The 27,091-nt window shown below is 43.7% G+C and overlaps 1 protein-coding gene and 1 long non-coding RNA gene across 3 annotated transcripts in view; one reads left to right on the forward strand and one right to left on the reverse strand.

Moving 5' to 3' along the window:
* The window catches only part of TACC1 (transforming acidic coiled-coil containing protein 1), a 105,055-nt gene extending 90,091 nt beyond the window's left edge, over positions 1-14,964 (reverse strand). Inside the window, exon 1 of the mRNA XM_053578726.1 lies at positions 14,583-14,964. The gene's annotated coding sequence lies outside the window, so the exon portion shown is untranslated. The remainder of the gene's footprint in view (positions 1-14,582) is intronic.
* Positions 14,965-16,153: 1,189 nt separating this feature from the next.
* On the forward strand, positions 16,154-26,550 carry LOC128576517 (uncharacterized). Of its 2 annotated transcripts, XR_008377409.1 has the most exons (4): positions 16,154-17,056; positions 20,982-21,062; positions 22,432-22,579; positions 25,556-26,550. It is a non-coding gene; the product is annotated as an uncharacterized LOC128576517 (long non-coding RNA). The 2 variants fall into 2 exon arrangements; XR_008377408.1 differs by lacking the exon at positions 16,154-17,056 and having other exon boundaries at positions 20,221-21,062.
* The last annotated feature ends 541 nt before the right edge of the window (positions 26,551-27,091 follow it).

The following is a 27,091-nucleotide window of genomic DNA, read 5'->3' on the forward strand; positions in this document are numbered from 1 at the left end:
GGTGGCAGGTTCAAACCCAGCCCTGGCCAAACTGCAACAAAAAAATAACCGGGCATTGTGGCAGGCGCCTGTAGGCCCAGCTACTTGGGAGGCTGAGGCAAGAAAATCGCTTAAGCCCAACAGCTGGAGGTTGCTGTGAGCTATGATGCCACAGTACTCTACCAAGGGTGACAAAGTGAGACTCGGTCTCTAAATAAATAAATAAACAAATCATCCTCAGCTAGAGGTGAGTACATATTTGCTACTCCCCCTGTTTTCATTATAACATTCTTATTCTCCCTAAAGAGGAAGAGGGAACCAGGACGCACAGCCAAGACCCCCCACCCCTCACGGGGACCTGCTTCCCTGTAGAGACCACGTGTTCCCATCTCCTTTTAGCTGCATAACATGCCTTTGTGTGTCTGTACATAATTTTCCTAACTTGCTCCCCATGAGGACTATTTAATGGGTTCACCCTGTTTCTCATTATAAATGCAATCGTGATGACCCTGTGTGTGTACATCTTTTCACACATAGGATTTCTTAGAGTAAAATCCCAGGAAGTGGGACTTTAGTGTCAAAAAATACACTTTATATTTTGAAACATACAGCCAAACTGTCTTCCAGAAAGGCTGAACTAATTCACATTTGTAAACAACATTGCACGATACAGCCTTTTCCCAAAACCTTAATCAATACTAAGTTCAATCTATCTTTTAAAACTTTGCTAATGGGTGGAAATGACAAACCACCACCATGATTATTTGAACACATTGGTTGTTTATGAAGTCTGAACATCTTTGAATGTATTTGTTGAATCCTTGCATGACTTCCCTCCTTCCTTCCTTTCCTTCTTCTTTTTTTGTAAATGGAGTATTTAAGTCATTAACCTTAAATCACTAGGACCAAATGTACGGGCCCTAGAATAGTAGCACCAGGGTCATTTAGGAGCATATTAGAAATGCAAATTCTTTCTCTTTTTTTTCTTCTAGAGATAGGGTCTCCCTAGGTTGCCCAGATTGGTCTCAAAGTAATCCTCCTGTCTCAGACTCCCAAAATGCTAGGTGTGAGTCACAACACTTGGCAAAAATGTAAATTCTTGAACTTCACCTCTATTGAATCAGAAACTTGGGGTGAGTATGTCCATCTTGATACAACAAGTCCTCCAAGTGGTGTCCACACACAGAAAAGCCTTAAATCACTGAAATTTTTAGTCACATTGGAGACCCTCACTTTCTATATAGGAAACATGTCTCCAACACCCAAATAGGAGACAAAAAGCTTTTTGATGAGCAGCAAGTTCACTATTTCCCCCTCAAAATGGCATTCATGGGCTGAGTGCCATTCACTACTTCCTTTCATCCACAATATTCTGAAACATGAATCAATGAAACTCAGGCGTCCATACTGTCGTCAGCACCAAACACCCAACAGCCCCATCCCAGCTGTAAATGGGATTTCCTATTGGTGTCTGCCTAACACCATTCCCCCGCCTTGGATCCATAACCCATATTTTCTTTGGAACTCTCGGGGTTTGTGGTTTGGATATCCTGGTGCCGTTCCCCACTCCCAGTGCAGGGGTGGGAAAGTGACTCAGGTCTGACTAACTAGCATTTCCCCCGCTTCCCTTCCCAATATAACATTTGGTTCAGCAAAGGTCACAAGACCCAAGACCATCCAATTTATGTCTCCTGACAATATCATCAAAAATTTTCTACCACTATGTCTCCCATTTCTTACATCAAATCTGGGGCCCTACGGCAGGATTCCAAAGAAAATTTAGTATCCTCAGCGTGACAGCCCTGCTGAAAGCTGCCCATCTGAGCCACTGGTAGGAGAAATGGCCTCTATTATGGTAACTGAGCGGGTCCAGCAGGAATTCCAGGGAATGAGGCTGAGGTCCATTTTAACGATATCAGTGGCCAGTACCTGCCCAAATGTCACTGCACTGGGACTGGTCAACATGATGGGCACTTTCATTAGTCACTGGCCTCTGGGTTCAATAATCCCCTTATTAAGATACAAGTAACTTAGCTCCAAGCTGACAACTGGTAGAGACATTTCCCCATCTGGTGAGAGCCAGGAAGGGCTACACACAGAGATCACGTGGTGACATGCTTCACATACACAGCTCCGGGTGCATCTATTTGGCAAAATGCTGCCTCAGAGAGTCCCAGGATCCACTCTCCCTCCCCTACCCTATCAAGGGGCCAAGCCTAGGGCATTTCCCTGACTCTCAGAGATACCGAAAGTGACTCCTGGGGCTGGGGGTTTTGTTTCTCCCTTTAGATTTTTTTCCCCTCCCAAATAAGATATTCAGAATCATTTCATCTTCAGCCACACGCACTTCAAGTCAGTCATTTAAAACATCTAAAGAGTGGTTCTCGGCATGGGCCAGGCATGACAAGGGACTGACATACCAAAGAGACACATTACAGACAGCACCAGGCAAGGAACTGATTTGTTTTACATATCTCAAGCCTCTGAAAGTGGAAGAAAGCTCAACTGTGACCAAAAAAGGAAACAAGATGATTCAACTTCCATATAGGGTTTCAAATGTGTAAAGGGGGAAAGCTTGGGGCAGAGGGAGAGAGAAGAGAGGGAAAATTCTGGGGTGCAGATGTTACAGGCTGCAAAAGAGAAAGGGACCAAACTCACACTCACCTCCAGAGAATTCGGAAGGCAATGCTGATAAAACAATGCAGCATCAAAAAAACCTCTCTGCTTTGTAAAGAATGTTCGAGATCTTGGATTTGACACTGGCAGCTAGAGGGTCACACAGCATGACACAGCCCTAGGTAGGCCTCTTCAGCTCTTCATGGGGGGACAGAGTGGTCCAACATCTCTGCGCACTACAGGGCCCTGCTCTGTGAGGAAAATTCGTGGAAGGTCAGGGCTGGCAACACAGGGTACATGCATGTCCACATCCACGCACACTCCTGCACTCAGTCTCATGTCCGCAGTCACACACTACACCTCCCCCCACAGTCTCACACACACACACCCCCACACACCTCACTCATACACACTAAGTCTCACCCATACATACACACCACAGCTCCTCCCTGCAAAGTCTCACACATAGTCATACACATAAACACACATACCGCACATGCCACTCACACACAGTCTCACATACACACCATGCACAAACTGTCCACCTCCCAAGTCTCACCTACACAGTCACACACCACAGTCACACACACACTCCCCGCAGTCTCATATTCAGTGACACACACATATCACATGTACCTTCCAGAGTCTCTCTCACATACACACCACACACAAATGCACGCATACCTCTGTCCCCACATACACACCACACACACACTCCTCAGGTACTTCAGTCCGACCATAAACCTTCTTCCTCAGCTCTGCTGACCATTCATAAGGGGTATGGAATCAATCAAGCAAGACAGGAAATTATGATTAAGGGTATAAAAACAACTCTTACTTAAAAGAAAAAGACCATAAACTGGGAAAAGACTGCCAAATAAAAAACATGAAGAGAAATTTTAAAAATGTAGGCCTAGGGCAGCAAAGACAGAAAAAAAGAGATGTAGGAAGAGCCAGTCAACTGAGTATGGGAGTTCTTTGGAGTTTGGTCTCTGAATCATGTTCCTCAGGAGCTTGGAGAACCCATCTTCTTCTTCTTCTTTTTTTTTTTTTTTGAGATAGAGTCTCACTTTGTCTACCCTTGGTAGAGTGCCATGGCGTCATAGCTCATAGCAACCTCAAATCTTGGGCTCAAACAATTCTCTTGCCTTAGCTAAGAGAGTAGCTGGGACGACAGGTGCCCGCCATGACACCTGGCTATTTTTAGAGATGGGGGTCTCACTCTGGCTCAGGCTGGTCTCGAACTTGTGAGCTCAGGCGATCCACCTACCTGGGCCTCCCAGAGTGCTGGGATTACAGGCATGAGCCACTGCGCCCAGCTGCTGGGATTATAGACCCTGGCCAAGGTGCCCAGCTGGGTTTTTCATTTTTTTCATGAGTCAGGGTCTCACTCTCACTGAGACAAGTCTGGAACTCCTGAGCTCAAGCAATCCTCCTGCCTCAGCCTCCCACAGTCCTGGGATCACAAGCACGAGCCACCATTTTCTTAGTAAGAACTGGCCTCCTGCTGGGCTGGGATAGCACACCCCCTACCCACTCCATCTCTGCGAATAAATCACCTGCTATACAGATTTGCCAGCCAGGAGCTGGAGCAGCCCCAGAGGGTAGCAGAAAGTTCCCTCACACATTCAATAACACATTTTGGGGAGAAAAATTCTTCAAAATGTGTATCTTCCATAAATACAAGAAGTCACAATGGGAGTCTGCATCCAACACCGGTATTTATAGTGAAATGCAACCAGTGAACACCAAAGGACGAGCCAGAACAACAGGAAGCAGAAGGAAGGCTTCCATCTTCTCAGAAGCCCCCAAAGTATTCTCTGAGTCATGCAAGTTGGTGTGAAATAAAAACACACGCATGAGCCAGCAGAAGGAGATGGAAGTGTCCAAAAATTCAATTTTGTTCCCTAATCTCTTTTCTTTTCTCCTACATGTACTACCAGTTAGTATTCGAATGGTTCTCATTTCATCCCACCAGCAAAGGGGCCGGATGAAGAAAGAAATAGCCTTGCCCCCAACCTGGGCCCGAAACGGAGCGGGCGGCGGGCGGCGCCCCCTGGTGGTAGGACTGGAGGACGGGGCCTTCTCCCCGGCAAGAAGCAAGTGATGGAAAGCCCACCAGAGTCCCACTCCAGCCTACACCATCCCTGTCTCTCTTCTTCCTCATCATTGCCAGCTATTCCTGAAATGTGCGCACATTTCTTAGTTTTAATCTTGTCCTCAAGAGAACCTGCCAACCTCCACTTTGGGTATCAACTGTAAAGGTGGTCCATGTTATTCAGAACTCAATTTGTGTTCCTGAGTGTCATCACTATGGCCCCTCTGGACGTGTGTAGGAACCAGGGCTTCACACACGTCTGTCCAAAGGTACCACAGTCCGGGTGCTGCTTAGTCAACAAAGGGCCCTTCAGAGTCGAATGGATATATAGGTTTAAAAAGGCAAAGGAAATGTCAGTCATTTTACCTTCATATCCTGCCCCGGCCTTCCTGCTTTTGTTTCCTCAAACCCCTACTTAAGAGCACTTCTGATGTAGCCATAGAAACATAATATTTTGCAGTTGTTAGGAAAGCAAGATTCATAGACAAAAATACTTCAGCAAAGAAACCAGGATTTGCTCTGTGTAAATGTGATACAGTATTTGTCCATAGAATGGGTTGGACCATGTTTTCCCAAACATTTACTTCCCTGAACTATGTTATCAGGAGGGAACAAGCCATAAAAACTCACTTTCTAGAAGATAAACAGAAGTCTCCATTGGTTAATGAGTTGCCCAGGTGGCATACCTGCTCTGGAAATGACTAGAAATCTAATCTCCTCGCCTCAGCTAGGTTCTTCAGAACTGAATCCCAGCTCTGTCACCTTAGCTTCTCAACTTTTCCAGCCCTCGGTTCCTTCCTCTGTAAAATGGAAATAATAATATCTACCTCACAGGGTCCATGAAACGATTAAATGAGATAATGGATAGATTTCAGGGTCTCTGACATTCCTAACTTTTATATATTCTGCATACATGAATTTTCTTTTTCTTTTTAATTTTTTATCTTAAGAAACAGGGTATCTATGGTCCAGGCTAGAGTGCAGTGGCCTGTTCACAGCTTCCTGTGACACTGAATTCTTGGGCTCAAGTGATCCTCCTGCCTCAAACTCCTGAGTAGGTAGGACTGCAGGCACAAGCCACCACGCCTGCCTACTTTTTTCATGTTTTTCTAGAGACAAAGGTCTCACTATGTTGTCCAGGCTGGTATTGAACTCCTGGCCTCAAGCAATTCTCCTGCCTTGGCCTCCCAGAGTGCTGAGATTACCAGCATGAACCACCAGGCCCATCTATATGTGTATTTTCATGTGGAAAGGTCCAAAAACATTTCATCGTATCATCAAGGGGTCCATGACCAGAGAAATTTTCAGATCTATTGCTCTGGCATAGCATCTTTGCAAGATTCCTGGGAGCGCTCATCCTTTGTCCGTATGTGACAAATACCTACATACTGTATCCCATTTACACAGAGCAGTGTAAATGTGACATACCATCCTTACCTGTTGTCAGGCTCTTATGAGGATGTGCAATATGAGACAGATAAATGTGTTTTCTCAGAAACACAACTATTAGGCTTTCACAGGTTCTAAAGTTTCTATGTAACACTCCCAAATTTAAGCAAGCTAAATATAATTCCTTTTGCCTAGAATTGTTACTAATAACATTGGCAGCAGATATACCATAAAACGGATGAAGGTAAAATTGTACTATGTAAAAGCAAAAAAAAATTACACCAAAGTATCCTTAACAGTAAAATTTCTGAGAATGAAGAATCATCAAAGTGAGCTATTCCTATGGTTAATAACTCTCCAAGGATACCAAGCCTCCCCAGGTAAAGGCTGAAGATAAAGCAAGAAAAGAGAACAGTGATTTATCATTTGCCATTCCTTATATTAAATCTGCTGGTACTTTATATCATATTATTACAAAAAATAAAGTCTGTCCCTAAGAAATAGAAGACTGAAAGAGCATGCAGATGACCCAAGAGCATTTGAAGGTGCCAGCACTTTGGCAGAAAAAGCAAAAGTGCTATATTATAACCTAAGATAGAATAAACATTTGGATAGTGTAAAGTCTATGAGAAAAGCTCAGTTACGAATCTCCCTTTTTTCCAAGCTCTACATATTCCCTCCATTCACAAGGAAACCTCCTCTTGTCTGAATCTATCACATGTCCTGCCCCAATATTATAAACCAATATTCAGATATTTATACATTTATAAATGCTTTCTTTTGCTCATGTAAATTCCCATCAGAAGAAGGCAGTCAGTCAATATGTGTTGAATAATTTTTTTTTTTTTTTTGAGATAGATTCTCACTCTGTCACCCTGGGTAGAGTGCCATAGCATCATTATAGCTCACAGCAAACTCAAACTCCTGGGCTCGAGTGATCCTTTTGCCTCAGCCTTCCAAATGGCTGGAACTACAGGCACCCACCACAATGACCAGCTAGTTTTTCTATTCTAGTAGAGACAGGGTCTCAGTCTTGCTCAGTCTGGTCTAGAACTCCTGAGCTCCAGCAATCCACTAGGCTCAGCTTCCCAGAGTGCTAGGATTATAGGCATGAACCACCATGTCTGGCCAATAATACTGAATTTTTTTAATGGTATTATAAAATTGTGAGAAGAGAAAGGGTTATTTAATATTTAACAATACTGAAGTAACTGATTAGCCATTTTGAAAAAAATATTACAGCCTTACTAGTGATTCTAGAAATTTCAGATAGAGTGAATGGATTATTATCAAGAAAAAGAAGTCCTGGGTGGCACCTGTGGCTCAAAGGAGTACAGCACCGGCCCCATATACTGGAGGTGGCTGGTTCAAACCTGGCCATGGGCAAAAACTGCAAAAAAAAAAAAAAGAAGTCCAAAAACAACTAGAAGAAAAACATTCTCTCATCTTGGGATAGGAAAGAACATAAAAGTCAAAAAATAAATCTTGAAGTAAAACATGATAGTTTTACTTACATTAAAAATGAACATGACTACCTTTTTTTTTTTTTTTTTTTTTTGAGACAAGTGTTTCACTCTGTCCTCCAGGCTGGAGTGAAGTTCCATCACCACAGCTCACAGCAGCCTCAAACTCCCTAGCAAAAGCAATCCTCCTGCCTTAGCCTCCTGAGTAGCTGGGACTACAGGTAAGCACCACCATGCCCAGGTAGTTTTTCTATTTTTAGTAGAGACAGGGTCTCATTTTTGCTCAGACTGGTCTCAAATTCCTGACCTCAAGCAACCCTCCGCTTTCAGCCTTCCAATGTGCTATGATTATAAACATGAGCCATGTGCCCGGCCTATGACTACTAAATTTTTAATAAGGTATTCTGGATGGGAATCCTGGAACAGAAAAAGGACATCAGGTAAAAACTAAGAAAACCTCAATGAAGTACAGAATTTAGTTAATAATAATATCTCACATTGTTGAGTCAGAGAATAGAAAAAAATAGTTTGTGTTTTTTACACAGAAAAGTATTCTGGATTTCCTAAATTTTCAGGTAAACCCTCCCATATGTGGTCAGTTAATTTTCAACAAACATGCCAGGACCATTGAATGGAGAAAGGATAAATTTTTCAACAAATGGTGGTGGGAAAACCAGATCCACATGCCAAAGAATGACATTGGACCCTTACCTTATGCCATATACAAAACTAAAAATGGATCAAAGGCCTATACTTAAGAGCTAAAACTATACAACTTTTAGGATAAGATATAGGGAAAAAAAAATTTTTTTTTGAGACAGAGTCTCACTTTGTTGCCCTGGGGTAGAGTGCTTGAGCCCAAGAGTTTAAGGTTGGGCTTAAGCAACCTTAAACTCTTGGGCTCAAGCAGGTCTCTTGTCTCAGCCTCCCAAGTAGCTGGGACTACAGGTGCCCACCACAAGACCCGCCACAGGGTCTCACACTTCCTCAGGCTGGTCTCGAAACTGTGAGCTCGGGCAATCCACTCACTCAGCCTCCCAGAGGAAAATCTTTATGACATTGGATTTGGAAATGATTTCTTAAATATCATACTAAAAGCACAGGCAACAAAAGTAAATTAGATAAAATGGATTTAATAAAAACTCAAAAATTTTGTGTAGGACACTATCCAAGAGTAAATAGGTAACCATAGAATGGGAGAAAAATATTTGCAATCACAAAATAAAGGTTACCCAGGGGTTAGGGAAGAGGGGTATAGGGAGTTGTTTCACAAGTATAGAATTTCTGGTTGAGATAATGAACAAGTTCTTCAGAAATAGTGATGGTGGGTCATACAACGCACCTAATGCCACTGAACTGTACACTTCAAAATGGCTAAAATGGTGAATTTTATGTTATGTGTATTTTACTTCAATGAAAAAAATTACAAAAAAACCCAAAGTACCCCACAATAGCCAGCGTGAGTATCCTCACAAGGTGGACCTCCTTGTTTCATGGCCTGCGGATGGCACCAGCCTCCCCTTATTAACAAATTTATGTATTCTATGGCCCACTGTGGCTGAACACCAGCAGCTGAGCCCTTTTTTCTTTTTCATTTTTAATACTTGAACCAGCTCAGAGAAGCTGTGGCTGGGGTACAGTCGGCCACTATAGCTAAAAGAGGGAAAAGAAAATGAGAAGCAAAACTATACCTGAACTCCCTCAGAGTAGCATTCCTGATAGAGCGTCTACCTCACTTTTTAATGGTTTGCAGGGAGGGAATTTTTCTCCCTTATAAACTCTGTTTACTCAACTACCTTAATAAACTACTGTAGCAGCCTATGGCTAGAAGGAGTGAGAGTTATAAGAAATACCTGTATAGCTCAACAATGGAACACCTGGGTGAAAAGGACATGGAGAGGGATTTAGCTGTCCTAACAAGCATGCGAGCTCACGAGATGAGAGCATTGGGGAATTAGCAGTCTCTACACCTGTGGTGTTGAGAGGCACGAGATCAGCCTTATATTAGGCTGGATGAGAAGGCAGTCGGGAGCATGGGCATTCCATCCTGGACCCGCTTACTCTGACTGTCTCCTCTCCTGCCTGCAGAACACCAGCACGGCATCTCTCTGCTGAAGATTACCAAACTCTACTGAAGACTAAGATCTATCTATTCTAAGATGGCGTTAGTCTCTCCAAGACTCTGCCTCTCTCCTGCTAAAGTAGATAGCCCTCAGCACCTCAGAGAAATTGTTCCTGAGCAGGGTAGCTTAGTGGTCCGCATCTGGAACCTAGTTAAGCCAGCCAAGACCTGGCCAGTCCCGGGCCCTGACAAACTACTCTGTTTATTTCAACTACCTTCAAGCCTAGAAGTCATGGTATCTAAACTCAACATATACATACAAATAATTCCACTGTCACGCAATGCAAAGCATTTCCTTTTGGGTTGGCTTCACTGGAGATGGAGCCAGCCAACCTTTCTTAAAAGTTATATATTGCCACATCTCTTGGGCCCTTTCTCCAAGTTAAATACTATAATTCTTTAAACTTTTCATCATACAGATGGTTTTTCTGGGTCTTTCCCACAAACTTTCTTTAAATCTCTTTCTCTTAACTGTACATGAAAACATTTTATATGGACATTTTAAAAACTGCTAGAGCAAATGGGAACATTTCTTAATGACAATGGCTTAGTAAGAAGGCACTGAACCATACTGTAAATTTAAAAGCAATGGATTTCAGAAATGTTGCTCATTACATTTCCTTATTTTGAGCCATGTTTTCTTGTATCTAAAACCTCAAAGCCAGACTGGGCATAGTGACTCATGCCTGGAATCTTAGCACTCTGGGAGGCCAAGGTGGGTGGACTGATAGAGCTCAAGAATTTGAGACCAGCCTCGGCAAAAAGAGCAACACCCTATCTCTACGAAAAATAGAAAAAAGCTGGGCTTTGTGGCGGGAGCCTGTAGTCTCAGCTACTTGGGAGGCTGAGGCAGGAGGATTGCCTGAGACTTGGAGGTTGCTGTGAGCTATGATGCCACGACACTCTACCCAGGGTGACAGAGTGAGACTGTCTCAGAAAACAAAACAAATAAAACCTCAGAGCCAGCAGCTCCCTCTTCATGTCAGGGACACACGCCCCACGGTGACATGTTCATCATGAGGCACCCCATCTCACTGTTGCTGACTGCAGTTCACTAGAACACTGTACAGCCTGCACCTAACTTAAGTCATCAGAACGACTTCACAACCTCCTCCTAACTTTGCCGCTAACGGATTGCACGATGCTATTCCAAATGCAAACAAAGACTGGTCTAGAAATTCAATTAGTAAGAACTGACAACAGGTGCGTGTCTTGCTTTCTAGGCAGACAAGCCAAATGGCACTAGATGACTCAACTGCACCCATGTCACCTAAGACACCACAGGCCTGGCTTTATGCTGTTCTTCAAACCTCCCCACAAATTATTCACCACTCTTAGAAACCTACCTTGGCTACACTACCCAAAATAAACTACTAAGGAACAGTGATTTCAAACATTTCATCGAACAACTATATCCCCAAACACATTTCCATTCTCTCGGTAGTACAGCTTTCTACAAAACAGAAATTAACTGAGGAAAAACTTAACTCAGAAAGTTAGTGCCTTGTTTTCTAAAAGGTCTCGGGAATCAGAATACACATTAACCTTCCTTTCACAAGAGATCCTGCCTCACTCATGAACATATCTCCCAAAGAGCCCAGCACAACATCTGGTTCACAGGTGCATGTGCATAGAACTATACTGATAACAATTCATATATAAGTACCAAGTGCCAGGCACTGTGCTAATACCGTACACCACTTCAAAAATTATAATTACTATTGCCATTTTAAACACATAGAAATTTGCCCCACTGAAGAGTTAACTATCTATATTTCCAATGCTTCCTAAACTAAGCTCAGAAGTGCTGTAGCTAAAATTCCAACCCTCGTCTTAATGACCATGCTGGGCAGTATCCCAGAATAAGTGAGGTGAAGTTTCTCCCACTTTTAACCAAAGCCATCTCATTCGTGTTTCCCTGGGTTTGGAGAAGTTTGGCTGTCATAATTTTCAATAATAGTGAGTTTTATCTTAAAATCAGACACTTCTTTTCATGTACTTTATATTTCACGACAGAGCTCTTGTAAGAGAGGTTTTTCTGCTTACTTTCAGTACCTGATTAAATTATTCTGACATACAAATTGTGAACACTCTGAAATATAATTTCTCTTTCAAAAGATAAATGCCAGTATTAATGCATTATTTGTGTAATTTTCATGTTTTCTTTTTAAAGGAACAATAGATCTCAAAAATGCCTCAGCCTGAGCACAGGACTTCCTTGAGGCCAGTGTTATCTCCCATGGCCATATGTCTGGCAGAAAATCTATAGCTGATGACATTAACAATGAAGCCCCTACCTTCCTGTACCCTGGAGAGACTTTGTCTTGTACGTCTGCAAAAGGCAGGACTTGGATTAAAAGCCTACTTGTTGCTCTCCATGTACATTATGGGTGTGGAATCTCATATTTCTTTTTTTTTTTTTTTGAGACAGAGTCTCACTATGTCATGGCATCACTGCTCACAGCAACCTCAAACTCTTGGGCTTAAGTGATTCTCTTGCCTCAGCCTCCCAAGTAGCTGGGACCACAGGCACTGCCAGAACACTCGGCTATTTTGTTGTTGTTGTTGTTGTTGTTATTGTTGTTTAGCAGGCCTGGGCCGGGTTCAAACCCAACAGCCCTAGTGTATGTGGCCGGCCCCCTATCCTCTGAGCTACAGGCACTGAGCCAGGAATCTCATATTTCTAAAGGGTTATCTGAGCATGCCAGGTGGTTTGTAAGGCTGATTTATTAAACAGAACCCGACACTGACAAGACCAATAATCTCAACACTGGCTACATGTGTTATGTGCTTCTTAAAGTGTTCACTCAGTAGGGAAGGGCTGTATTCCTAAGACCTTGTGATATTATGTTGATCATTTTTAAGCAAGTTTTACAAAATATACAAGGTAAACACAGAACTTTATTGGAGACAGACGCTCTGTCTATTGCAAAGTCATTGGATAATTTAACAGTTGGTCATTTAACACCCTACCCACTGAACCCCGTGTTGCATGCTGAGGTTATTTCTTCAGCATGCTATCAGTGAATGAGTCCATCATTTACTTTTAAGTTACAGAGTAAAGCTACCCACACATTCACAAAAAGTAAATAGTCAACTTTCATCCTTGGCTAAACCTATACATTGTTCAGAGATAGAACTATAACTTGGATTCATACACGTGTATGCAGATTTTATGTCAACCTCGGAACGGCCTATGAAGTAAGGATTGTTATCCTTCCCACTGAGACACCAAGGGGTTTGGGGACAGATACAAGATCTCCAGCTATTAAGGAAGGAGCCTAGAGCTGGAACCAACTCTTTCTCTCTCTTTTTTTTTTTTTTCAGAGACAGAGTCTCCCTTTGTTGTTGCCCTGGCGTCAACAGCTTACAGCAACCTCCAGCTCCTGGGCTTAGGCCATTCTCTTGCCTCAGCCTCCAGAGAAAGCTCAGACCACAGGCGCCCACCACAACACCTGGCCATTTTTTTGTTGCAGTTTGGCAGGGGCCGGGTTTGAACCTACCACCCTGGGTATATGGGGCCAGCGCCCTACTCACTGAGCCACAGGCGCAGCCCTAAAACCAACTCTTAATTTCACCTGAATGTTATACTGCCTCTTATGTTTGTTTTTAACAATTACATCAACTTTGGCAATTTCGTCTTATTAGGTATAAAGCATTGCTACACTTATGCAGAGAAAATTAAAGAAAAAAGAAGGGGTGTGTTTGCCAGTGGAGAAAAATTTTAGTTTCCTAGCATAGTGCCAGGTCTTAAGAGGGAGGGGCCTGCGACATGAGCTCTGGAGTCACCCCACCAGAGGTCGGCCTCTGTCCAGCTGTATGAGCTGGACAAGTGACTTCACCTCTCTGTGCTTCAGTGTTCCGACTAGTGAAATAAAGACAAGAATAGAAACTAACTTAGTGTTCTTAGATACTAAACAACACAGGACATTGAGAATCATTCTACACATCTTATGTCCTCAACAAAACTTGGCCGTTCTTATCATTAATAAGCTGCCTGAACTAAGATTAAATTTGTGATCTAAACATTAGGAGGACTAACACCTCTAGCATTTGGACGTGCTCGAAGCTGCTATGCCTTGAAAAGATGATCAAAAAGCTCTCCCACGGTTCAGGCTGCATGTAAGATGGATAAGTTTGAATTAAAAATAAAGAGGATGGATTCCTTAGCACTGCGTCACCACCAAGACATACACATCCTCTAACAAGTTTTACATTAACCATTTAGACCATTTGGATTCTAAAATCGCTATGAGCGCATCCTCTCTGAAAGGAAGCATTGCCACTTTCAAACCCTGACACTTGCTGTCAATCGAATTCTCTAAACATTCTCTTCCCAGCTTGCATTACAGTACTCAGTGTCCCCAATTGTTGCTGTCCTAGAACAAAAGCCTAATTGCTGCTGCTACAATACAGCTCTTTTTCTGAGATCATCATGAAACCATTGGAGCAAACAAGGGAGAGCTCTTGTAAGCAGCAAGCACTGAGTCAAAATTCCTGGAACCTGAAGACAACACAAGCCGAGCTTTTACTCTGTGACTTGAGTCCCTTTCTAACATTAACGCCTCCATGCAAGTAACTCTCCGCAAAGCTTCAAGAGCCCCGTAGGACGCGTGCGTTTTTCTGCATGGACGAGTCCGGAAAAACTTGGGGTCCCCTTCTTTTGCCGACGCTGAATGAAGAGGACCAGGACGGCAGACCCTCCTGGACAGGAATGGGCCGCTATGGGGTCCTGGTGGGCGTCCCCGGCTCGCAGGGAGAAGCTCCGGGCGGGACGTCTCAGCAGGCCAGACCCCGCGCGCCCACGCCCCGCCGCCGCGAGCCGGAACCCCACCTCCCCAGCCCGGCGCCTCTGTCAGCGCCCGCATGCAGCCCCCAAAGGGCGGCCCCTCGGGGGCGGGTGTCCTGGACTCACGCGGTCTCTCCGGCGTCTTCCCGAGCCCGTGGGGTCTGCGAGTGGGAGCCCCCCATCGCTCCGAGCCTGGCGCCCCCTCTGCGCCAGCCGGAGTCCGCTGCGGGGCGGCTCTGCCCGAGCGCGGGCGGGGAAGGAAGGGTGGGGCGGGCGGGGGACGGGAGTGGGGGGAGACGGGAAAGCCCAGCCCTGGGGTCCCGGCCGCCGGGAAAAGGGGCTCGCTAAAGAAGCTGCCAACTTTCCCGCAAGTTACAGGGCTTGGCCTGCTCGGCGACCCAAGCGCCCCGGCCGCGTCCCGGGTGCGCGGGCCTGCGGGAGAGCCCCAGGCCAGCCTCTGCCAGGGACCCTTCCCGCGGCGAAGGGCGACAGGTGGAGCGGCGCGAGGTCCGCCGGACTCTTAGCGCGCTGGGTGTGGGGCCCGCGGGGACGCGGAGGGAGGCGGCCCCGGGGCAGCTACGCAGAGAAGCTCCCGCAGGGGGCGGCCCGCGCGGTGTCTGGAGACCCAGGCGGGTCTCCCGGGGCGCGGCCCTTCCCCCCAAACCGCTCCTGCCTCCGGGGGCGGGAGTGAGGCCTGGCTAGGTGTCTTGGGACAAGTTGTCCCACACAGTCTCTGAGTCTGCTTGTTGTTGTTTTTGTAAAATAAGGGAGTATGTTCTTTACTTCTCAATGTCCTCCCCTCCCCCCCCCGCTGTTTTTGAGACGGAGCCTCAAGCTGTCGCCCTGCGTAGAGTGCTATGCCATCACAGCTCCCAGCAACCTCCAACTCCTGGGCTCAAGCGATTCTCCTGCCTCAGTCTCCCAAGTAGCTTGGACTACAGGCGCCGGCCACAACGCCCGGCTATTTTTTGGTTGCAGCCATCATTGTTTGGCTGGCCTGGGTTGGATTCGAACCCGCCAGCTCATATGTTTGTGGCTGGCACCTTAGCTGCTTGAGCCAGAGGCGCCAAGCCATCTCGCCCTTTTTTTTGAGACAGAGTCTCAGTCTGTAGCCCTGTCATGGAATAATCATAGCTCACTGCAACCTCAAACTCCTGGGCTTAAGCAATCTACCTGCCTTGGCCTCCAAAATGCTAGGATTACAGACATGAACCACTGGAATGGCCTCTTAATGTCCCTTTGTTTTTAACAACTAGGGAATGAATTCTCTTCCACTCTGTGTCTGAGGGGGACAATGCTCCTGTCCCTCTATGTGTGATCTAGCTCCTATCCCTCTATATCACTTGAGATCTAGCTACCCATAACAACTCCCTTTCCAGAATATCTCATGCTCTTCCTCACCCATTCCCACCTCCCATCTCCCTCCTCTCCAGACACCTGTCCTCATTCCAACATGGCGTTCCCACCAGATTGGAACAACCTTTCTGCTAACACCTATTCATCCCTCCAGACCCAACTCAAACCTTCCTTCCTGCCTCCTGGTCGTACATGTATCTCCCTTATTACTGCCTGTGTCCCTCACTAGGGTGTTAGCTCCATTAAGGCAGAGAATTCATTTTCTTTTCACCAATTCTCCAACATGCTTGGCACACAGGGGACACTCATAATTGTTGATAGATCCATTTACCCTATACACAAGTTGTCATTTTTCTTCTTAGTGCTCCCATGGTGGTTGTCAATTCTTCTAAAAAAAGCATTTACCAATCTGATTTTGTAATAATGTCTTTACTTGTCTGTCTTTCCACTAGAATATGAGTTCTTTAATGGCAGGAATGCTTCTTCTCTCTCTCTTAGCTTAGCCCCTGGCATGAGCCAGGCTCATAGTTTATGTACAACAAATATTTGCTGAATGAATGAATAAGTCAATGGCTGGGCACACAGAATTGTCTTTCACAGAATGTCATTCTTAAAGGGAAGCTATAGGAGAATACAGATGTATGTGGCTACATTTTAATTTTTTCTAAAGGATCAGAAAACTTATAAGAGAGACATAGTTGCAACAGATCTTTAGCATGTCAAATTTTGACTACCTGTTTACACATTATCTTCACTGTTCTTAGCTAGAGGGTTCATAATGTCCAGGGTGCTGCCATCTGGTAGAAATATACAAGCAAAAAAAAAAAAAAAGAAAGAAATATAAAGGCAGAGTATCTGGGGGGTGGGAAACAAACATTAATTAGTAAAAGTGTAGTGAGACAGGAATGGAGATTTTTGTAGGAAAAATTTCAAACAGCTAAAGACAAGTTGACTCTTGGTAGCTAATTTTTTTGTTTATTTGTTTTGACAGACTCTCACTCTTTCGCCCTGGGTAGAGTGCCATGGTGTCATCACAAGTCACAGCAGCCTCAAATTCTTGGGCTCAAGTGATCTTCTTGCCTCAGCCACCCAAGTAGCTGGGACTACAGGCCTGTGCCCACCACACCCAGCTAGTTTTTTCTATTTTTAGTAGAGACGGGGTCTCATTCTTGTTCAGGCTGTTCTGGAATTCCTGAGTTCACTCAATCCTCCTGCCTCGGCAGCCCAGAATGCTAGGATTACAGGTGTGAACCACCGTGCCCCAAGTACAGCAGCTAACTTTTTTTTTTTAGTTCAAGTTTTTCTCACAATCTGTGTAGAATACTTGATGATATGATTCAAGTTTCAAGTGCCATTGATGATACAAATGTAACCCTGTCCAAGCTGTGGTTCCCTCCAGAGTGACACTCAGTGTCTCCTTGTGAGATGGGTCTTTATTCTCAGTAGCTCATGCTAAGGGAAAACGGGAGGGATGGGTGGCAGGAGAGGAGGGTGGGAATGGGAAAGTTTTCTTTCTCTGTGTAGACAAGATGGGCTGCTGGGAAGAGTTTTACTATTCGTAGTACCCACAAAGGCAGACTAGTTCCACTAGCATGGTTTTGAAAGAAAAGAGGGAAGCACACACTGTTTCTCAGAAGAAACTGAGACAAGACTTTAAAAAGGACTCTGTATGATGATGTGAAAGGTCTGCATGGGACCCAAGGGGCATCTCTGCAAAGATGCTCATGTGTTGGCTGGTTTTGGCATATGCTTTTTATGTGGTTTGCTGCCCTGGCTAGTACAGAGACATGGGCAGCTAGGGCTTCAGACCTGGGGGAGTGAAGACAGTGAAGGGAAATTTTGACTTTGGGAAGTACATGTATGAGGGGTTTTCAGGAAAAATGCCCAAGGCAAACCTGAGATCCCAGACTCTTGGTAGCTAATTTTGGTATAAGTGTGTAGCCTGGGCTAACATCTACCCCTCCACCCTACACATAATGATTTGTCCTTCTCATGGAGGCAAAACCAAGATCTATTTCTCTATTCCGGCGACTGGCTACAGATTGCCAACACAAGTATAGATTATGGGATATTTAAAGTTGCTCCATTTAATGTCTCTTGGCTTAAAATCCTTCTTGCTTTGTATATTTCAATTAAAAATCAAAAAACTTTGGGCGGCGCCTGTGGCTCAGTCGGTAGGGCACTGGCCCCATATACCGAGGGTGGCGGATTCAAACCCGGCCCCGGCCAAACTGCAACCAAAAAATAGCCGGGCGTTGTGGCAGGTGCCTGTAGTCCCAGCTGCTTGGGAGGCTGAGGCAAGAGAATCGCTTAAGCCCAGGAGTTGGAGGTTGCTGTGAGCTGTGTGAGGCCACGGCACTCTACTGAGGGCCATAAAGTGAGACTCTGTCTCTACAAAAAAAAAAAAAAAAAACTTTGTCATCCTAATGATAACAGAGTATTGTTACTATGCAATCACAATATTATTATTATTATACTTTTAAGATGGGGTCTTGCTATGTTGCCCAGGCTGGCTTTGAATTCCTGGCTTCAAGTGATCCTCCTGCCTCTGCCTCTCAAAGTGCTAGGATATAGATGTGAGCAACTTCAATTTGTGGTGGAAAAAGATGAGGTTATCTGGCTGGTGAGCTCACACCTGTAATCTTAGCACTTTGGGAGGCTGAGGTGAGTGGATTGCTTGAGCTCAGGAATTTGAGACTAGCTTAAGCAAGAGTGAGACCCTGTCTCTACTAAAAATAGAAAAACTAGCTGGGCATTGTGGTGGGTGCCTATAATCTCAGCTACTTGGGAGACTGAGACAAGAGGATCACTTGAACTCAAGAGTTTGAGGTTGCTGTGAGCTATGGTTGACACCACAGCACTCTATGACAGAGTGAGACTCTTGTCTCAAAAAAAATTGGTATTCAAAAAATCTAATAAAGCTAAGTACAATAAAACAAGGTATGCCTTTGTAAATGAGTAAAATGAAGCACAGAAAGGTTAAACATGCTCAAGGTCACTTAGCTAGAACACAGCAAAGCTAGATTCAAACCCAGGTGGGGCAGCTCCAGAGTTACACGAGCATCGCCCGGGGCTTAGTCTCGAAGGTATAGTGCCTCAATTCTGACACTGCACACTCCATATTATGATTTAAAAGCTCTGGTTTAGGGAAGTGAGCGTTACATCCAGTATTTAAACCAAATCCATGTTCCACATGGATTTTTCCCCTCAGCAATCATGCCAAATGGATATACCCTTCAAACTATCATCTCGGGAAGTTACATGCTTATCTGAGAGCTATACCATCTCTCCTCATTTGTAAATTATTTAAATGCTAATGTATCAGTGCTGTGGGTTTGGGTGGTTTGTTTCCACTGGATCTCATGTTGAAATCTGGCCCCCAGTGTGGCAGTTTGTGGAAGCCTAGTAGGTGTTCGGGTCGTGGGGGTGGATCCCTTCTGAACAGCTTTGGGATGAATGAGTTCTGAGTTCCTTCTACAGCTGGCTGTTAACAAGAGCCTGGCACCTTCCTGCTCTCTCTAGTTCCCGTTCTTGCCATATAATCTCCGTACAGGCAAACTCCCCTTTTTTTGCCTTCTACTACAAGGGGAAACAGCCTGATGGCCACACCAGAAGTGCAATCTTTAAACTCCCAAGACTGATTTATAAGTATCCAGCCTCAGGTATTCCTTTAAGGCAACACCAAATTGACTAAGATTATAATAGGTCTAAGGTAAAACTGATTCCTTCCTTCAGAGCCACATATTATGTATTTTCATTTTTCTATCAAGTCATAAACACATAGATCATGTATACATGACATTTTTTGTTTGTTTGTTTGTTTTTGAGACAGATTCTCACTCTGTGTCCTGGGTAGAGTGCTGTGGCATCATGGCTCACAGTAACTTCAAACACCTGGGCTCAAGGGATCCTCTTGCCTCAGCCTCTGGAGAAGCTGGGACTACAGGCACTTACCATGATGCCTGGCTAGTTTTCTACTTTTAGCAGAGATGGGTTCTTGCCTTTGCTCAGACTGGTCTTGAACTCCTATGCTCAGGTGATCCGCCGTCCTCGGCCTCCCAGAATGCTAGGATTACAGGAGTGAGCCACCGTGCCAGGCCCTGAAGTGCCCTTCTATTTTTAGTAATACATTTTGTTTAAAAATCCATTTTAATTTGATACCAATATAACCACCTCAGCCTTCTTGTGCTTACTTATTTACATGATTTATCTTTTTCTATCATCTATATTTTGATGTCCTTCTGTCTTTCTATTCAAAGTATGTCTTAGAAGAAGTTTATTTTTTTCATAGATTTTATTTTTCAGAACAGCCTTCGGTTTCATAGGTAAATTGAGATGAAAATACAGAGAGCTCTCATATACCCCTACCTCCTACACTCACACAGCCTCCCCACTACGAATGCAGAGGGGTGCATTTGTTATCATCAACAAACCTGCACTGAGGGACCATTATCACCCCAAATCTGTAATTTACATGAGGGTTTGCTCTTGGTATTGTACGCCCTATGAGTATGACAAACGTATGATGCCATCTCTCCACCGTCATTGCATCTTACAGAATAGGTTCATTCTTCTACAAATCCTGTGTCTTCTTCCTGTTCATCCCTCCCCTCCCCCAACCCCTGGAAATCACTGATTTTTTTTTTGTTTGTTTTTTGGGGTTTTTTTTTTGGATTTTGGCCGGGGCTAGGTTTGAATCCGCCACCTCTGGCATATGGGACCGGCGCCCTACTCCTTGAGCCGCCCCTGATTTTTTTATTGTCTCCTTAGTTTTGTCTTTTCCAGAACATTACATAATTGGAGTCATAGAATATGTAGCCCTTTTAGATTGGCTTTTTTCACTTAGTATAATAATACGCATTTAAGATTTCTCCATATCTTTTCATGGCTTGATAGCTTGTTAGTGCTGAATAATATTCTGCTGTGTGGGTGTTATCAGTTTATTCATTTGTGGACTGCGGGACATCTTGGTTACTCCCAAGTTTCAGCAATTAGAATAAAGCTGCTATAAACATCTGTGTGTGCAGGTTACTGTGTAGACATAAATTTTCAGCTCATTTGGGTAAATACCAAGGAGTGAGATTGCTGGATTATATGCTAACACTATGTTTAGTTGTGCAAAAAACTGTCATAACTGTCTTCCTAAGTGTTGTTTTGCATTCCCACCAGCAAAGAACGAGAGTTCCTGTTGTTCTACATCCTTAGCAGCATTTGACGTTGTCAGTGTTTTGATTTGGGCCATCCAATTAGGTGTGTAGTGTTATCTCACTGTTGTTTTAATTTGCTATTCCCTAATAACAAAAAATGTTAAACATTTTTTCGTTAAGTTTATTTTGACATCTGTATATCTTCTTTAGTGAGGTGTTATATTTGTTTTTGTATCTATTTAAAAACAATCGTTTATCTTAATCTTTGAATTGTTTAGTTCATTAGCATGTAGTTTAATTAATACGTTTGGGTGTGGGTCCGTCATTTTTTAATTTATTTTGTTTTCGGTTGTCTCCTCTGACATTTATTTTTCTATATCTCATTTCCTGCCTTTTAAAAATTACTTAATATTTTAAATATTATTCTATTTAAATTTTCCTGATTATATTGACCTATAATTACAAAATACGTCATTGTACATTTGCAGTTGATACTTCTTTGTGTAAATTCTACAGCTGAAAAGTACAGTTTCCTAAATAGAAGATTCACTGGAGGGAATTAACAGCCAAATGAATATATTAAAGGAAAGTGTAAGTAAGCTTTAAGAAAGATAAATCAAAATTACTCAAATTTAATAACAGAAAGGAAAAAGATTTAAAATAAAATGAACAATGTCTTAGGGACTTCTAAGATGATATAAGTAAATATACATGTAATTGGAATCTCAAAGAAGAGAAGAAAATGGAGTAGAAAAATATTCAAAAAATAATAACAAACACTTCCCAGTGTAATAAAAATCAGCAATTTGCAGACACCAGATGCTAGGTGAACACTAAATAGAATAAAAATGAACTCCAAGGCACATGGAAGTTAAACTGATATAAATCTTGAAAGCAGAAAGACAGCAATAAAAAAAGAGATTTCCATTTAGTTCTTTACTGTATCTATTCTCTGCTAAGACTTCCCATTTCTCTGTTGAGATTTTAATCAAAAACAATCTTCTTCCCTTAGTTTTAAAAATTACATTGAAAACAGCTATAAAGTCCTTTAAACTCCATGAAAACACTTTAAAACCCTTGCCTTTTAAATTCCAACATCTTGTTCATCTCCAGGTTGGTTTGATTGACTTTTAAGAGCATGCTCTGTTTTCTTGTTTCTTTATATATGAGGTAATTTTGATGTGATTCTTGGCTATCATAAATTCTAAGCTGCGGAGATTTCAGACTGTTATTTTTCTTTGATGACTATTGTTTTTCCTGTGTTTTAGCAGACAATTTTCTGGCTGAGCCTGTACTGCAAACTCTGTTTCTTGGGTTCAGCCCAATATGAGTGCAGATCTCTTGTCTTCAGCCTGAGCTGCTTTGAGCGTGTTTTGTGCAATGTAGTTCTGGAGCTGATCTGAGATTTGGGTTGGGAACCCCTCACTTTTCAGCACTCATAATCTCCCATCTTTGCTTTCCTTCCTCCTCAGGAGATGTAGCCGGTGCTGGACTACACTCAGCCCCAGACTAAGAACCTAGGAAGTGGAGGATGTGCTTGCTGGGCTCTCGTCTCCTGTGCTCCCACCTGATGTGTGTCACATGGGCTGTCTACTTCTGTTCTCTCTTCAGCGTCTTCAGGTACTTTGTGTGTTAGTCCAGATATTAGAATTATTTTCTGCAGGGATCACATAATCACCAGAATGATCCCAGAAGCAGAAGCCCATATATTGTTCTCATGAAATGGTAATACCTGGCTTTATCACCCACCTTACTCATCACAGTTGTCTTATGTGACTTTGGACCACTTATAAAAACCAAAGAATACTGAAAATAATTTGCTATGGGCTCTGAGGGCAATTTTAAGGGATAAAGACTAAAGGAGTTGAGCAGCTGGAGCATCACTGCACAGCTGGAACAAACCTGTAATCTCTCAAAGTAACAGATACCAATACTCCCTAATATCTGTTCTCCCTTTTAGCGAAACAGACGAATAAGAAACAATGTGGGGCGGCGCCTGTGGCTCAGTGAGCAGGGCGCCGGCCCCATACACCGAGGGTGGCGGGGTCAAACCCAGCCCCAGCCAAACTGCAACAAAAAAATAGCCGGGCGTTGTGGCGGGCGCCTGTAGTCCCAGCTACTCCGGAGGCTGAGGCAGGAGAATCGCCTAAGCCCAGGAGTTGGAGGTTGCTGTGAGCTGTGTGATGCCACCACACTCTACCTAGGGTGATAAAGTGAAACTCTGTCTCTACAAAAAAAAAGAAATAATGTGGAGTTTTAGCCAGGTGCACAGCCATCGTGTATGAAGCAACACTTCCCAGTCTCCGTTATACCTGGGTGTCGCCCTGTAACTAAGTTCTATTCAATGGGATCAAAACAGAAGCATGGACTTCAACTTCCAGGAAATGTCATTAGTGGGGAATGGGGAGTGAGCCCTGTTTTGGTCCATTCTGTTCCCTGCTGGCTAAAATGCTGATAGGATAGCTGAAATCAAGCAGCTCTAATTAATCTTGAGGTAAAAACCATCTGCTGTGGTTGAAGAAGACTGAATCCCTGACCTCTGAACCTATCCTGGATTGCTCCCCTAAAGATTTCCCTCATGTGTGAGAAAAGGTGACTTACGGATCATGTAGGCCAGGTGCAGTGGCTCACGCCTATAATCCTAGCACTCTAGGGGGCCAAGGAGGGAGTATTGCTTGGGACCAGGAATTTGTGACCAGCCCGAACAACATAGCAAGATCCTATCTCTGCTAAAAAATAGAAAACTTAGCAGGATATGGTGGCGGGCACCTGTAGTCTCAGTTATTCAGGAGGCTGAGGCAAGGGGGATCATTGGAGCCCAGGAGTTTGAGGTTGCTGTGAGTTATGATGATTCCACAGCACTCTAGACTGGGCAACAGAGTGAGACCCTATCTTAAAACACAACACTACCCCATGATTGCATTAATGTACACAGCTATGATTTAATAAAAAAAAAAACAACACAACACAACACAATTTTATATATATATCATTTAGCTCCTATTATTTTAAGTTATAAGACTTACAAATCCTAATCAGTACTCTATAAACAGGGAGTGCTGTATAAACAGTTCTTACCCTAACACTTTCCAGGCCTAAAGTTCAGTCCTGGCCAGAACTGTCCATAATCTCCCCCACTTCACCCCCCGTCCCTACCCATCATTGCCAAGCAAATCTATCCTCTATTCCGAATAAACTTCCTCTGGCAGAATTTCCATTTGCTTTCCCCTTAAGAGTGTCCTGAGTTACTCATGCACGCCTTCATTCATTCATTTGACAAATACATACCGATGCCCAGCCGGGTGTCTATCTTACTTTGAATTCAGCTTTGGAAAAAGGCTTGATGAGGTGAGAGTTTTCTGAGGCCTGTTACCAGCCACAATATGACACTGTCATAATTTCATGCCCTAAGCACCTCACTCTATTGTTTTGGCACCACTTCAATGTAACAAAAAATAAAAAATAAGAAACTGATTCAAAGACCTGAGAGCCCATCTAGTTCCGCCTTTATAAGGAAGCAGAGGCCCCAACGCAGCAGAAGGGGGAGACCTGCCCAAAGCTACAGAGACAGTGGCAAGGCTAGAACCAGGACTCAGATCTCCACCACCACCCAGGCCCTAGTTCATTCCTGAATCATTATTTCCTTCTTTCACACTTAATGCAAATACAAAGATTACACATCTGTTATTTTCATTAGAATATTAAACTTTTTACTTTAAAATCCATCCCAATTATATTCAGTGTCAAGGAGAGAAATTACCTTTGGTGATCTGCCTTTGCGTTTGTACTCCAAACACGCCAGCAACCAAGTCCAGGGCCTTTCCTCTGGCCTTGGAGCCCTTGGGACTGGGAGAGAATGAAGTAAGGTGAAAGTCACATGCTTATTTGCAAGGTAAGTTTTCAGTGCAAGTTTCCAGCCCAATGCCTTCTGCCAAGGATTATTCTCAGAAATTTCTCTATGATTCCACCAGCCACTCTATGTGTGACTATTGTCTAACACTTTGTGCTAGCAAAGCCAGACTCTGGGGGGAAAAAGCCAACCAACCAAACAAACAAAAACCTGTCTTTGTTCCTCTGTTTCAAGGTGATGCAAGAGGTCACCTACAATAAAAAGGCAGTTTCCAGAAGAGAGCTGGTCCTTCAGACCTGTGACCTTGTTCTCCTGCTGTGGGGACAGCTGCCAGATGCACAATCTCAGTCTGTGGTTCCAGAGGGAGAAATGAAAGCACCTGCTTTTTAAAGCTTCTTTTGTTTTGTATTTCATTCACTTGTCATTTCTATTCCTACATAATGGTTCAGGGACAGTTTGCCCTTTATGTGCATTTTATTGATTTTTTTTTTTAAGCAGCCTGTTTTTGGCTCCTTGTCACTGTTTTCAGAGATAGAACCTGTCCACAATTCAAACATCCTAGACTCAGTGTTTTCTTGGAGTATTAACTCTTAGTACCTTTGGGGGTCTCATGTAAATTTGGAGTAGTGGCCTGGAACAACCTTTGGGTGTTTAAACACGATTCTTACCCCGCCAGTTGGTCCTGGGTGTGGCGGGGTGGGGAGAACTCATCTACCAATTCTTTATTTTTACTCACTACGCAACAGGTTCTGGCATTAGTCATTCCCACCAAGAAATGACAAAGAGGACAGAAAAACCAGAAAGCTGGCAGGAACCCTGAGGGCCTGGGTTCAAGGAAGCTCTTTAATTTGTGAGTCTTTGGAATTAAAATCAGCATGCATGGTTCATTGTATAAAAATAACAGCATGAATATAAAAAAATGCTACTGTTCTCCAGCTGGGCAAAACAAAACAGGGTCTATGGAACCTGAAAATGCTGCAAAGCAGAAGCAGACTTTCAAAGGACGTCTCTTAAGAAATACAAAGTAAAATAACAAGTTTTTTTGGCTTAGAAGTTAAGACTCCTTTAGAGGCCGTGTACAGACCTTAATTATTTACCTCAGGACACTCGGGAGCCAGAGAGGGCCGCCAAGTTGCAAAAAAAGGAAAAAAAAAAAAACCCTCCAAAAACAGACAATAAAAACGGGCTTTTAACCTTAAGTGGAGTAAATAAAAGGAGGAATGAGCACAGGTAGAACAAAATCTCAGACCCATTCTTTCTTCAAGAAGCCTGGAAATGTTCTTTTTTCCTACAGAGAAAGGACTGCATTGCAGAGGAGTAACTCTGCACCTGCTGATGGGATCCAGGGGCATCCACTAGCAAGAGGATTAGAAGGGAAGAAAAAGAAAGTATCATACCGGCCGGGCGTGGTGACCCACACCTGTAGTCCCAGCGCTGTGGGAGGCCGAGGCCGGTGGATTGCCTGAGCTCAGAGGTTCGAGACCAGTATGACCAGCAGTGAGCCAGAATAAGACCCCCGTCTCTACTAACATCAAAAACAGCGGGACAGAGCATCGCCAGGGGAAGAAGAAAATGAACAAACAAAAAGAGTACTTCAAACGAAGAAGAATGAACAAGCAAGCTGAAATTAAAAATAAAAAAAATTAAAAAAGAAAGTACCATACCTTGCCAGGTATAGTATATGCATAGACCAGTAGGGAGTGCTGTTGTTTTACTTTTTCCATGCTCTGTGGAGGGGACACCTCAGACCAGGATTTAGTTTGTGTAGTCTTAACTTTGAGTGTTTCCATTTTCTTGCCTGCAGTCACAAACTTTTTTTTTTTTTTTTAGAGACAGAGTCTTACTTTGTCACCCTCGGTAGAGTGCTGTGGCATCACAGCTCATGGCAACCTCCAGTTCTGGGGCTTAGGTGATTTTCTTGCCTCACCTTCCAGAGTAGCTGGGACTACAGGCGCCCAACACAATGTCCGGCTATTTTTTTTGTTGCAGTTTGGCCCGGGCCGGGTTTGAACCCGCCACCCTCGGTATATGGGGCTGGTGCCCTACTCAAGAGCCACAGGTGCCACCTGCAGTCAAATTTTTATCTATGTTCAACGCCTTGATCCATATTGCTATGGATATCGTAACCATCTTTTGAACATCTGGGATCTGAAAAAGTGTGGACACGGAGGAGTTCGAGAGCAGCCCGAGCAAGAGTGAGACCCCATCTCTAAAATGGCCAGGTGTTGTTCTGTAATTCCAGCTGCTCGGGAGGTTGAGGCAGAAGAATCACTTGAGCCCAA

The sequence above is a fragment of the Nycticebus coucang genome, chromosome 24, assembly GCF_027406575.1.
Source record: "Nycticebus coucang isolate mNycCou1 chromosome 24, mNycCou1.pri, whole genome shotgun sequence".
NCBI lineage: Eukaryota > Metazoa > Chordata > Mammalia > Primates > Lorisidae > Nycticebus > Nycticebus coucang.